Here is a 14,711-nt window from a genome sequence, read left to right as displayed (position 1 = left end):
TTATTTATGTGATAATGTCATCGCGTACTACGTCAGAACCTTTTCTGCAGACACGTATGAGCCACATACCCGCATAGCACAGGTCATGTTATGCGGGTAAGCGCCACAGATGCTTCAGAGTTGAAATCTACACACGAATGGCGAGAACAATATTTGGTAATTTGAATGCAGAAGCGTGAAGAAAAATTTCCCGCGTATCCACAAAGTGAATGATCATGAAGGAGCTTGCTCCAGAGGTTAAATTCGGTGAACCGTGAATGCTCTGTAGATGTGCTAGATCATCATCGTTTAAATAAGTGACATGAGCGTTTTTGCGGTGTGTTCATATATACACGATATATTCACAATGTTTATAATTACATGGTTACGTACTACAGATATTTACATACTGATGCAGCAAATCGTATTTACGGATCACATAAGCTCGGAAGAATGTTTTCATTTTAGTGTAACAGCTTTCTGATTCATCTGTATAGTACAAAGCCAAGGGATCTTAAATTAAAGGATGTAGTGGAACGTTTGAGAAGAGTCCTGACGGCGATCCCGCACTGCAGCCAGATTGCGAGCCCTCCACGCCACCGCCTTGGCTTCTGCGGCGTTCACAATGAATAGCTTCATCGACGCGCCTTGAGCGATGTCCGGCGAAAGAGAAAGGAAGCGCTCCGAGAGCGAGCGTTTTAAACGGCGCGGCCACCTTGTGGTCTCCTACCAAACTAGAGCACGCGCCGAGAGTGAAGGGAGCTTCGCCTGAGCGGCTGCGCGCTATCTAGTGAGCGCTCTTGAACGGAAAAGTACATCTTCGCCTCTAGCAGCAGCAATGCACAAAAAAATTGCAGCAAAAATGCAGCAATGCAGCAAAAAATTGCAACATCGTCACCTTCCCTTCACATGGTTCGCATAACGTCGATTCCCACTGACTTGTGACCTGCCGATTTTTTTCTTCTTTTGTACTGGGCATAGAGACTTGAAATAGTTATTATACCTTTCTAAGTTTTTTATAGTTATTCAGACCTAATATCTCTGCAGTACGAACAACAGACTGCCGTCTCAGAGGAGTACCGCTTGTGTATGCATACATATAGACATTAGTATGTGCTGTTATGAATATGTTATCATGTTTTAGAAAAATAGACACTTTTAGAGCTTAGGCCCAAAGTTTTTTTGCGCAAATGTGTGCTTTGGACGCTCCACTTCTCATAGGTCAATATAGTCTTGCACGAGGGCCATCGCTTCAGTAAGTATTGCCTTCTTCGTTTGATGCAAAGCTTTCGGGGAAGGCTTTGAAGCTTCCGCTCAATTTTGCTGTAGAAGTAGGACCTTTATTGACCAAATAGACTGAAACCAATTTTAAATTATGCTGTAACTCAGTCACATCTCCACTTGAGTTTACTTATCTTGGGGTCTACGGTGGCAACTATGTTAATTAAACAAGTTTTACAAAGATGCGCTGTTAGTCCTCTTGAACAAATCTCTTTCGCTGATACCGCACTTTCAAATAACAGAAGCAGAGATTAGTTCCACCAAGTCTGCTTTACATAGAGAAACTGTCACATTATTTGTTCAGGAATAATTAAAAACGAAACAAATTGTAAGTCCAGCTATTTTTAACAACCACTATCCAAAACATGCGTGTGATCAACTATAAGCAACATAAGGCCGGAACAAAATATTGAGCACAATTTTTTAGCACAATCCTTCAGATACAAATTTGTTTGTTTCGAAAAGAAAACAAACAGTTAGATATACGAAACGAATCACCTTCTTTAGGAGTGTATTGAAGACAAATCTGCAAACTTCGTTAATTGTGTCGCACACTCTTCTTGTTGTATGCTGTTGCTGTCAGGGCGGCTGCAAGCTGAATAATATAGTCTATTGCTCTTAAGTCTACCTTGCACTAACCTTCTCATGATGATTACGTTCGTTACTCGATCATGGGTTTACGTCTACATAGGCTGTTGTTTTTTCGCTTTTTTCCATTGCATCCTTGCCGAGCACTGGATTGTACAGGAGTCAGGGCCTCAGTCAGGTGAACACTCACGCCTGACTGAGCGTTCATCTGACTGAGGCCTGAGTGAGTAAGAAAATGCTCAGATTTGTTTATTTATTACTATAACCTTAACATCCAGGGGCTGTTACAGAAGTGGTGGGCACGCTATAGAAGTGGCAAAAGTGATAATGACAAAAGTTAAGAAAACACAACAAAATCTAAATTGTGAAAAAAGACACAAAAGAAGACAAGAGCAGTCACACTATAAACTGAACTCCTGATTTGAACAGCCCTTGGCTTTTAGTGGCAGCAATGCAGGGGAGAAAGCGGTTGCAGTCTCTCTTTGTTTTCGGAAGAAAGAAAGTTTTAGAAAGTTCTGGGTGCAGTACACGAGCATGGCTACTTGGGTCGACAACATGTCATGAGAAATATGCAGGTTTTGAGAATAATTTCTCTTTCAACACTTGATTACGTAACAAAATTTTGTGAAAGAGTTACAGAAGAAAGAATATTCTTCTAGTAGCAAAATTAGGAAGTTGTTGAATAGCTTTTATTAAGATCACGCGGGTAGTACGAGCATAATTATTATGAATGAAGCGGGCTGAGAGGTCTCGGACAGCTTCTAAAACTGTAATTAACGCTTATTGAGCTGCTTCACAAATGACAGACACGTACTCTAGTTTTTGGTTGGACTAATGTTTGGTACAGTTTTAACTTAAGGTGTGGCGGGTGCTTGACGGAAGTTTCTGCGGAGGTAACCAAGAGAACGCTTGGTGTTGTTAGTACTGTATGTAACGTGAGAATGCCACGAAAGATCATTTTTATATAAACACCAAGGTATTTGTATCTATATACGAGCTTAATTAATTTAATTTGTAGCTTTAAATTTTGAGAGCGATACTAGAACTTGTGATTGTCATGATGTTACACTTAGTTACGTTAAAATCTATTAACCACATGTTGCATCAACTAGAGACATTAATTCGATACGCTGAAATAAGTAATTTGTCGTCCCATTTAGCTATTTTGCGGTACAAAACGCACTCGTCTGCAAACAGTTTCTTGGTCAATTGAATAATAATTGCCAGATCGTTGCGGTACCCAGAACCTTGCGGTACGCCAGATCTACCTGCACAAGAATTGGGAAATGGGAGTTCAAAATAATGACAAACTGGCGAGTCAAACACAAAACATTAGTTCAGCTTGGGTCGTTCGCGCCGTAGACTAGGCGCTGCTTCTTTGGGACCTCAAAACTATTGGATCCTCTATTCGAAAGCTCATATTATTCAGTGGGGTTTAACACACCAAAACTGCAATATATATAAAAGGCACACTGTCGGGGAGCACTGCGAATATTTCTAAAACATGCAATATTTTGCGTGCACCTATACTCACATACATGGGCCTGAAGATTTAGGCCGCCTTCCAAAATGCATCCCCTGCAGCCGAGATTCGCTCACACCTTCTTCAAGTCAGCAGTCGATCACCATAGCGCGTATACTCTCGCCAGGTCAAAAGCGTAACGCAGCAGCCATTTCAGGATTCACAGCTATTGCCGGAACCAGCATGAAAGTAACTTTATGTCCATTCCGCGGTGTCTATCCGTGTGGGCCACTTGAAGGGTGACCTCTCCCACCCATAGAGAATACAGTACTACGATTAGTCATCAGTGAACATTCCAAACGGGACGCTTTAGAGGTACCCGCCATATAAAGATATTGTCAATATTATCCTTAGGCCCAGCCTGGATCTACCTTTCTTTGTCAACTTGCTAGCGCGAGAGCCTTTATGGCGTCGATAGCAGTAAACCGGTTGACAATACCCTAATTTTCTACAGCCTTGCAATTTTCGCATGTGGGCTTTCTGTTTCCGAGAAAACTTGTCTGTATTGTCACACACAATGTCTCTCACGATCATCCTCCAGATCACAAAAGCATATGGGAAAGCATTTCAATAAATGCGTTGGTTTTAACCGGCTATTTGCTGAGCGCAATGCATGCCGGGTGAACCAGTAAATAGTTTATGAGCGGCTCTTACTCGGTCTTTCTTTATTAGCCAACATCTTAATTGGGCAGGCTTAAATAGTTTTTTCGTGCCTTGCTTAGTCAAACCTCCGACCATATAGGCACAAAGGCTTCTAGCTTTTCTTTCGGAGTGAGCCTATAGGAATAAATTGCCGATTAAAATTCATTTATTATTAATAATAATAATAATAATAATAATAGAATAACGTGTTATCTGTAACAATAATACAATGATAATAACAATATAGATTGGATTTGACGTTAGAAATCCACAAATTCATTTTAAATACCAGTACATTCAGATGCAGTTGAAACGGCTAAAATTTCTGAGCGTATTCTCACGATAACCTAAATACGCTAGTGTGATGTCGTATTAACCTAAACAGCTCAATATTGCTCTAAAGAAAGACGTGTGTACAGCTGTGGCCACGTCTGTGTAGAGCACGGGAACAACCGTTTTTTGCTCTGTGGGGCGAAACCTTGGGACAGTATCAGGCTCTTACGTGTTCAGCCTGACAACTAGGCTGTGCATGCTCCTGATACACCACTTCAGAGTCTAAAACTGCCTCAAGGTTTCGGCCCGCAGAGCAAGAACGGGCTGCTCGAGCACTCTATACATATGTGGCCATGGCTGTACGACATTGGAAATTAAACTGGGCTCTCTTTAGTAATATTGTTTACGAATAAACACTAATTGACACACTATGTGCACTTCATGTGCGCAGGCACTTTTAAACTATTGAATACAATAAATTCATATTAAAATTAGTTGTTTTGCCGAAAGATAAGGTCTCCCCACTCCTAGTTTAGACTGCCTCAATACATGCATTGCCCCGCTTCGGTGTACTCCACGATAAGGCGTAAGAAAGTAGCCCTACCTTCATTGCAATAGCAATGATATGGACAATATCAGCTGGATTTTGCCACCGGCGTCAGCGTCGACATCCCCGTCACTCAGCGTATGAGTACGCCATTTATGTATATGAAAATTCCCGAACAAAAACCAGGAAAAGACTCCGGCACGCGGAAACAAACTTTGGTCCTCTGAATCATGAGTGCCAGGCGTTTAATACTGAGCCACTCAGGAGCACGTCCTCCACGGTTCAGACGGCAAGCAATTTCTATCTACCACTTGCCACTGCTGACAGGCTTCTCAGGAAGAATTATTGTGATTTCACCATTACTATCAAGATTGCGCAAAGAGCGCGCGTCGCCACATCGCGCAGAAGCGCGCGATCTAATCTCCTACGCGTCCTTCGCCCCGCTTAAAGAACGGGAGCGAGCCTTTCTCGCAATTCCTTATCTTGCAGTGCGGAGAAAGGGAAGACGATACGTCTAGCTGGCGTCGGGTTTCACCTGGAAGAATTCTGTTGTAGTTACCAGGCGCACAAAGGTCACTGCAATCATTGCAGACTCCGTTTGCGAAAAGCGCGCGCTTTCAATACGCAGCGAAGTAACAACTGAAACGCTTATTGGCGTGCATCTGTACCTGTGAGTATACGTTCGTGCGTAATTTGTGCGTGAGAAACGCGGGGCACATTTCGATCTGCTTTCCATTCTGCGCGTGATCTTCCAATTTGTTGCTACCACTTCCATTGCTTCCCCTCTGCAGCAAAGCTGGGACTTTTTTGTCATGTAGGGTTATTTTCCTAGGTAATTTGTTACGTTGCCTTGTTTAACCTTGAAATGCACGCCAACTCGCCTAGCTATCTACATTGCTGCTACATATTGACTGATGTCGCGGTAAAACACTATTGCTATCAATATTTAGTTCACAATACTTTTCCCGGTTATCAATATTGCTGACTTTATTAGACTTGCATCTCGAAGTACGATGGGTCATACGAGAGCAAGAAAGCCAGCGTGTCACCCTTCAAACTTTTCTTCATTTCTTCCGAATGAATGTGCCATTGCTGCAGCGAATTCAGGAGTGATTTCTTGAGCATAGTAGGATCCAATGTTCAGCGCAACTGGAAAGTGATAAGTCAAAAAATTAGGCTCACTTCTCTCGGAAATATTTAGGAACATATTCCTAAATATACAATTTACTACTGCAAGAATTGTGTATTTTTATGTTGTGCCACGGTTTTTTGTGATATTTCAAGTGCACATCAGACACATCAATTTTAAGATAAATGAAACTGATCGCCTGCCCGGACTGCTTTTCCATCACGAAAAAGTAGGTCTGCTTCAGACAAAAGTATTTGCAGTCAAAATGCTGTAGTCTTTATTAACGTAGCGTTCATATATTTATCTTTGTTCATTTTTTATTTCAAGACATTCCTAAAAGGTTTTAATCTAGAAAGCGTATAGCTAATGAGAGAATATTGCGATATAGAAGTTGCAGATTGGTAATCGTATTGGTATTTATACGAAACGAAGTGATTACCCGAATGAACGTCCACAATAAAATTATACTGTGGGTACAAACATAAACAGCAAAATAACAAATAAAATTAATATGGTCGCATATAAGGCTATCAACATGTGCCAAAATTGTTTTCACAAAGGTAAAGCAGGCACTTCATGAAGTGACCTAAACAAAGAGCGTAACACAATGGATACGCTTAATAATATAAGAAATTGCACATTGTGCCATGATATCTGGTGAATGGAATCGCTAAGAGGAAAAAAACGCTATACGAGGAAGAAATTGCTAAGAGAAAAGCAACAAGATTCCGTGCTAGCGAGTCCTTCACCTAACTGTTTAGCACCTGCCGAAGATTTACGAGATGTGTCCCGCAGAAATTCATTCGACTATGCTATTGTGTGTTGTCTACAAGATTATGAGAGCTACATACTTAACTTTTCAGATTGTGCTCACAGTGACAGTGTAGAAAATTCCAGCACAAGACCGAAAAAAAATTCGCGCTATTTGGATCAGCCTAACAATTGCCTAACCACGAAACACGGGCAGGTTTGCTGTGAAGGCATCATCTTCCCCTGTGTGGTTGCCTTCTGGGTTGATGCTAATAAAATAGAAGTGTAAATGTAACGAAGCGTTTCTACTCTAACTCAATTGTACGATAAAGTAAATGGATGCAATTTAAAGAGTTTAAAGAAGTTCTGTCTTGATGACAGAAGTGCGGTTGCCAATCAAATCTACTACATGAGAATACTGTGTTCAAATCATGCACTTGACAGTGCTTTCTTATGGCGGGGTTTCCGGCAATTATACTCAGGACGCGAAAATGCAGTGCGAGATGATTTGTTTTTGAATATGTGATGTTTCTTCAAATATTAGCATCTGCGTTCATCGCGAAATGTAGTGCGCTAAATAAATTTCATGGTAATTACGTATAAGTTGTCTAAGTGTTGTGCGTAGTATGACTTCGAATGGCTTGCTTCATCTAGTATGTGACTTGAAACTAAAAGCGAATAGTTGTAAACCACGCCATTTGTAATAACAGGCAAACTTTTATTAACGAACACTTAGAAGCGGTTTGCTTGTGGTGACTAAAGCTTGCCTGAGCGTTATTTAAATACATTTTGATGATACAATTATGAAATGTCGTTCGGTTTTCATAAATCGAAAATAACATTTCTATTTAAGCAGCGTAACAAACAGAACCAACAGACACGTGAAAACGTAGGCGTCAATATTAATGGTTTTTCAGCTGTGTTGCAATGCAATGCCTGCTACGTCACAGCCTTGTTCCCACTAAGCTAAATCCTTTCTCTTCCCACTTATGTGTACGACCTATAAAACATTCGGAGGCGAACCAGCTGGGCTACTCTAGATGGTGGTACGCGCTCGGGCCTCGACCACAATCAGTAGACTCCAGGTATAGGGCCTGGTCACTCAACCATGCGCTAGTATATTTCTAATTATGTTTTTGTTTCTATATGCTTCTGTTTGTGCTCGCGCTTATTTCTCGAAGAAGATTTGACATGTCGCTCATAATCTTTGTACGTCTTCTGCTTTAACCGTGCAGTTCACGTTACAGACATAGACTCCATGAAGGACACTTTTCTCGCTGCAGCGGAAGTAATTGCTGCAGAAGTGAGCTGACATGATTTCTTTGTATGACACAACACTGTGTTAATGGGTGTCAATGCCTTATTTTCGCGACGAAAACGACTTAACTCAAGTGTGCTATATGCCTGGCTCCACCACGGCTCCACTGATTTATTTCCGTTATACACATAGAATATATAGATTTTGACGTTGCAAAACTATCAGATATGACGTTGTACGGATAATACATTGTGAAAGTAAGAGATTGCGAAGAGGAAAAGAAAGCACAAGAAAATGCCTGACTGCCTGGCGTTCAACCTTCGACTTTTCTGCTCACAGCTCTTACGTTGTCTAGCTTATTAACGACAAGCCATTTATATGCACGATATACCGTTATTCATCCTCCGAGCTAAGCAACTTCAGGGTGTTTTCGTCATCAATAGCGATATGTTCACCCGTGCGCGTGCACTTCACTCACAAATTAGGCGCTTCGTACGTCTCGTGCTTCCACCAGAAGTTAGCTTTGAAGTCACAGTGGTTAAAGAGAGCACGAAGAAGACTTCTCTCGGTGCAATGGCCGTGTTTACGAAAGAAGTACGCTTTTCACGCAAGAAGGGAAAATTGGGACAGCTGTGGGACCTTCTTGTATGCATACCCGTGCATCCATGTTTTGTGTCTCTCTTTGTGCTTTAGCAACGCACTTCCAGTGCCGAACGGCAAACGTTATTAGTCCACGTTGGTCTTGCGCATGCTAATTTTGTGCGTGCTTTCTGCTCAAGGTTTGCGCTGCAAAGTTCGAGATGCTTGCCGCTCTTCACGTCACTTTACAATTTGTTGCTTTAGCATTCATTTGTTTGCCTTTGTGACAAAAAATACAAAGTACACAGTCAACTGCCTCTATGAATACATACTGTTTTGTCACACCAATTCCGATACTGGAGGATGAGCGACAATTTTTTAATTATGTTTATACTTACAGATTACCATTGCGAGCCCCAAGTACTTGGCAAGGAAGGAGTTCATGTCTGCAAATGCAGAGATGCAGGTAAAAAACACTGATGTCTGAAGAGGTGCACATTGGCTCAACTACATGACTTCTACGCAACTCCGCCGGCAGGTTAACTTCAGAGAAGCGACGAGGAGCTGTTGTCGCTATTGACTACAGGTGAAGGCGCAAACGTCGGCATCACCTTCATTGTATTTCACGTCCGCCAAACAAGTCTCATAGAAGTGACAAGTATTTACCACTTTCAAGGCTCGCTTTTTATAAAGCCTATTTGTTTTTGTTTACTCCTCATAGTAGCGCCACCCATTGAAAACTTCCTAGACCCGTTTTTTGATAGAGAATGTTTTCTTCAAGTTACTCCGTTGTAAGAAAAAAGTATCCAATGACACTCTGAGATATTAAATTATTTTTAAGTTCATCAATGGAGGAGTTTGTGGGACGTACTAAAAACTAATATTACCCCAAACACAAATTACCAGCTGCGGAAGCTGGATTTCCCCTGTCCTGATGCTGTTCAAATGCCTTTAAGTTGTTTTGAACTGAAACATTTCAAGAATATTTTTACCGGTGAACGTGACGTAAGAAATTCAACCTCAACAAATGCGCAACGTTCAGGATCATTGTTTTTTTTCAGCCACAGAGATGCAGCAACATTAGTTTAGTGTAAACGCCCAAAATAATAAATAAAAATCACTAAACATATGGGATTTTTTAGCCAAAAATTACCAAATGAAAACTGTACGCCTATACTTTCATTCAGGTCACCGAAACCCTCTTTTGCCTAAGTAGTTAAACGTGGAAAAAGGAAACGATATGTGAGAAGTTTTAATCACATAATGAAATATTTACAAAATTATGCGTGATTTATGCCCTAATTATTTTTTGTCAATCTTAACATTCGGCAGACGGAAGCGGTCTTTTTTTTCAAAGAATAATGCTATTCTACGAGTTACACATATGCTGCGGCGCGTTTCTATCAGATCCTGTTGCAGAAGTGGCTGTTTGCAGAAGCTGGCTCAACCATCATTGGTCAATTTAGTTCTGGACAATGGCTAAAAAATGTTCGTTTAGGCTGCTCTTTGGTAACAGCATTCTGAATAATTTTTTTTTGCATGAATGAAGTGACTTTTACACATAATTAAGAAATGATACTATTAAAAAAGTTGCAGGCTTACCGTTCAATTATCTGATGAGAAAGCTTATGCGATCTAGAAGTATCGGTGCTTTCGCAGAAAATACGGATCCGCAGTTTCTTTTTTATACCGCGCACAAACGATTTCGATGAACCAATATGTCGAGTTTTGATGAAAAACAGAGGACGCCGGAAATAAAATTGTCCAAGTGGAAACTAATGATCGCACTTAATCTTTTTTTATATATCATAATATGGGGCAATTGGTTATCACTTTTTTCTTTTAAAATATATGACGCCTATGAAATGCGTGGCAAGAAATGTCAAAACAGACGTTCCGAAAACAGTGTCCTCAATTTCGCCCACTTCAACATTCCGTTGGCTGTGATGAATACCCTTTCGCAGAAGTAATTGTCATCATCCGACAGGTTTAACCACATAAGCCGCACATGGCAAAACAAACGGGGCAGGTCGAACAGTTGATTGAGCCAAAATGGCCCAAATATGTCTCGGCAACAAATTCCAAAAAATTATCGTGAGTGACACACTAATTTCTCACAGAGTACCAAGCAGTGGAATGAACACACGATAAATTAGGCCAGCGAATTGACGGAAATTCTGCTGTCAAACCTAAACTGGGCAGCGTAATTTGAAACGAAGTTATAAAAGATTTTTCATAGATGACTGATAGATTGTTCACGGCTTTTTCATTACTGGCATTGTTCTCCAGCATGAGGCGTTATTTCATTACAATGAAAACAGTGTGATCAAAAAGCTTATTTTTGGCTGTACAAGCCTCTGTTAACAACACTGAGAGTAAAGTAAAAATTTTTAACATGAAACACCATTATTGAATGTCTTGTATGGTTTTTATGAAGACACACTGTGCTTAAAGCAATGAGAACTTGGTGCTGGCTCCAATGAATAGACGAAAATCAGAACAATATGAGTAATAATAATAATGTTACTATGAGAATATTGTGAGAATATATGAATAGTATGAACATATTTCAATGCAAAATAGTATTCGATGGGTTTCGAGGATGCATTGTACTTGAGGTCTACCAATTGTTGCGTTGGATTCTGATAAGCCATTCCTGAGCTGTAAATAAAATGTTGAATTCCGCAAGTTGATGCCTACTTGTTCACGTAATGCCATCGACGGGAAAAAAATACCAGCTAATACTCGGCAGTTGTACAGCACACATTTATCTCGTTTGGTTGGCGTACCAAGTGCGAGAAAGATAAAACAGAAAGTTGTGACGTGCACATAGTATAAGCTGCAGTTAGCCACTTCGAGCTAGTCAGCCAAAGCTTACGCGTAGGTAGCTAAATCAGTTCTCACATGTTTCTTGTGTCTCTGCGATGTGTTATCCCTGCGATCAAAGTAGTTTCTATTGTAAACAGGTCTGTGCAAGTATTTGGGCGCATTATTTTAGCCTTTCATACTTTGGCATAATAACATGACTATAGTGAGCCTAGTTCTTTGCAAGCCTGACTACACTGACAAAATAACAGTGCCATTAGAATATTAGACCAAAACTACAGCCTCCCATTGGTCAGCAAAATACATTTAATGAAAGGCTTGAGTGCGTAATTCATGAGTTGCACAGTTTTATCGTGTTATATTTTTAGAGTTTGATTAAATGACGTGAAGCCATTAGAGGCTTCTTCCTGTTTTTGGGAATGTGTTTCACTAGTAAGACACTTTGTAGGCACTTGCTTCTTATAATGTACCTGAAATTAATGTTGTAAGTTCAGTGGTCTGAGTGGTAGTTTAGTAAGGACTGTCACTAGAGCAAACGCTTTGACAAGCGGACTATTCTTCATGAAGGCAACGCTGCGGCTCTGACAAAGACAAGTCACCTTGCTGAAACATTGTTTCCAGTAATCTCTGATAACTTCTCGTCAGTTCAAGCCTCTACATTCCTCTAAACTACTGTCTTCTTTGGCACGGAATTGTAGTAAGAAAACTGTGCCCGCTATCATAACAAGCGTTATTAAGTCAAATACGACGTGTCTTTCTTGTGACTTTTGATAATTTTTGCATGAGTTCAGGTATTCCGAGTTCCATGTTGGTCATTAGGCCCATATTTCAGTTGGTAATTAAATCTGCTTTCAAAGATTGGCTCCTTAGTACTATGTGTATGTGTGTGCTTTCTTTAATACAAAATGTGCAATAAAGAGATTTTGTTTTTGTAAATTTAATTTTATCCTACAGAGGAATCGGGAAGATAAGGTTTCCCACTCCAGAACGCGCAAAAAAAATTTAATAACAAATGGTTAACGAACTTTCGCGAGTGGCAGCTCCACCCAAGTGGCCTATGGACCTGAAACAAAGTGCGAGTGCATTCCGCTTTCAAGCGATGTGGCAAGAAGTAATGGCCGACTGGGATTGTTGATTTGACATATTGGAAGTTCAAGGCACGAATACGACACAGACGAAGAAAGACAATACACACGCACATAGACACACACACACACACACACACACACACGCACACACACGGAGTGCCACTTCAAACAAACATTTATTTCGAAAGAGCACAGAACATATACCGACACCACGCGCGCCAGTACCATGCCTCAATGCGCAGTCGCAATCAAGTAGCGTAACCCTTTTTGCGATAATGACAGGGTGCATATGGTTGTGGTGAGGTAGCGTAACTCTTTTGTTGATACTGATGAGGAGCGTATGCACCCCAGAGGAGGCTCATATGGTTGCCAGTTGAGTGAGGAGTGAGAAAGTTGCGAAGAAGGGCCAGCCACGGTGCCAATATTTCGGGAATCTATGTTAGCGTCTGCAAGGTTGTACCTGGCCGTAATCTGACATGCCATGGCGAATACGTTATATATATATATATATTTAATTACCCCTTTACAATCTTTGGCATTCTCGTCTGTTAGATCTCATTTATATTGCGCCACAAAACGGAAAAATGAGCCCCTAAGTGTACGCTTTTTTCTCTCATATATATATATATATATATATATGTGTGTGTGTGTGTGTGTGTGTGTGTGTGTGTGTGTGTGTGTGTGTGTGTGCGCATCATGGCATTTCAGATACGTTTTCTGCATCACCACAGTCCCGTGTCCTAATTGTCTTCACTCCAATAAAGACTTTGCATAGCTGAAGTGGTCAACTATTTTGAGTATTCTTGTTGCTCGATGCTCTGTCTGTCTTCTTTTCCCTGTACTATGTCTATTAGTCACGCAACTTGCTCTAATTGTTGTAAACTGAAATATATAGGTTGTTTTTCCATAAATACTTGATAGCGCTTAGGGTATTATCTGAAAAGAACAATACACCTGGCTTGGTGTCTATGCACTATTTCAAGCATTTCATGATGGCGTGGTGGCAGAGAAAATGGCAAAGAAACGGCCTTGTCAGAAGACTGAAGTTAGACTGATGATGTTAAGTGGCAAGTGACGGCTGTGGTGCAAGTCGCACTTGCGAAAAAATGGTTTTTCATTCGATGCGACGCCAATGTTTTGCGGTAATGGAAGCGCGGTTATTCATTGACATAGTTCCGGCTTCGAAGCACTCAATGACCCGTTGGTTGAAGGGTGCCGGCTCTAGTCACACAGGTCTCTTGGGAAATCTCGCCAAGCACTGAGTTATAGCGGCATCTCGAGTGGCTCTGGAAGGAAAGCTCCCAAGGAAAGAAAACAATATTTCTCCAAAGTCGATGAACCGCAGCGGCAGGAGGGACAATAATAAAACATGACGTCTCCATCTGCAGAAGTCATCTTCTCGAAAAAATGGCAAATGGCAAAACTGCCATTAGACGACAAGAAAACAAACAAGAGATAGGAAGCAACATTTCTGAGAGATAATCAATTATGGCCGAGGTTCTACCACTGAAAATGTTTGGTACTTGTGTGTGCAATCTCGCTTCTTTAGCGTTTTCTTGCGCTCAAGCGATAGTAAAGTACGCCTAAACGACTGAGAAAGGAGGGCTATTATGTGACTGAAATGTAGTGGCAAGAAATGACTCCGCGTAATTCACCTTAACGCACTTGATTGTTACTTAATGTGGCTGGCTAGAGAAAACCTTTTTTAGTTGTTCTAAATTTGCAATGTTTAAGGGGTGTTGCACTTAACTGTAACTATTGAAGGTGACCGTAGATTACCGAGTTGTTTTGCGCGACCCAAGTCGTTTAAAAGATTGCATTGTTTTGCCTCCTCACACAATTTAGGCTGACACTATGGTTCTGCTTTGGAACGAGACGTTACCATATTTGGTCATTTCAACCAAAAGGCTCTCTACTCAGAGAGCAATAATAATGTGTTTTCTGTAGATGCAATTATAGCGAGATACATGGCGCGTTGTTTTTATGATCATCGCAATACAAAGTTTGTATGACATAGGCGAACACACAAGTGACGTGTGTTCACAGAGTCAACGTTTTTGCTTTTAGTTAGTGGTGCAGCGGGGCATCATCTGTAGTCTTCTTGCTCAATGCACTGATCGGGCTTGCTTTGTATCTGTATTTGACTGGCCAATAAGAAATATACTCCTCTAGGACCATGTATATCTTTATAGATATAGATATTTGAGGTACCGGTGTACCTAATTAAAAACAAGGAAAAGCACGGGCTT

At 40.9% G+C, this 14,711-nt stretch overlaps 1 long non-coding RNA gene across 1 annotated transcript; it reads right to left on the bottom strand.

Annotated features, from left to right (window-relative positions):
- Window positions 1-5,792: 5,792 nt before the first annotated feature.
- Window positions 5,793-10,294, bottom strand: LOC119173396 (uncharacterized). Its single transcript, XR_005110067.2, has 3 exons — window positions 10,151-10,294; window positions 8,947-8,994; window positions 5,793-5,981 (listed from the first exon to the last, which is right to left on the bottom strand). It is a non-coding gene; the product is annotated as an uncharacterized LOC119173396 (long non-coding RNA).
- Between the last annotated feature and the right edge of the window lie 4,417 nt (window positions 10,295-14,711).

Source organism: Rhipicephalus microplus, unplaced genomic scaffold, assembly GCF_043290135.1.
Source record: "Rhipicephalus microplus isolate Deutch F79 unplaced genomic scaffold, USDA_Rmic scaffold_15, whole genome shotgun sequence".
Classification (NCBI taxonomy): domain Eukaryota; kingdom Metazoa; phylum Arthropoda; class Arachnida; order Ixodida; family Ixodidae; genus Rhipicephalus; species Rhipicephalus microplus.
The sequence above is the reverse complement of the archived record's forward strand: the minus strand, read 5'-3'. Positions and strand labels throughout refer to the sequence as shown.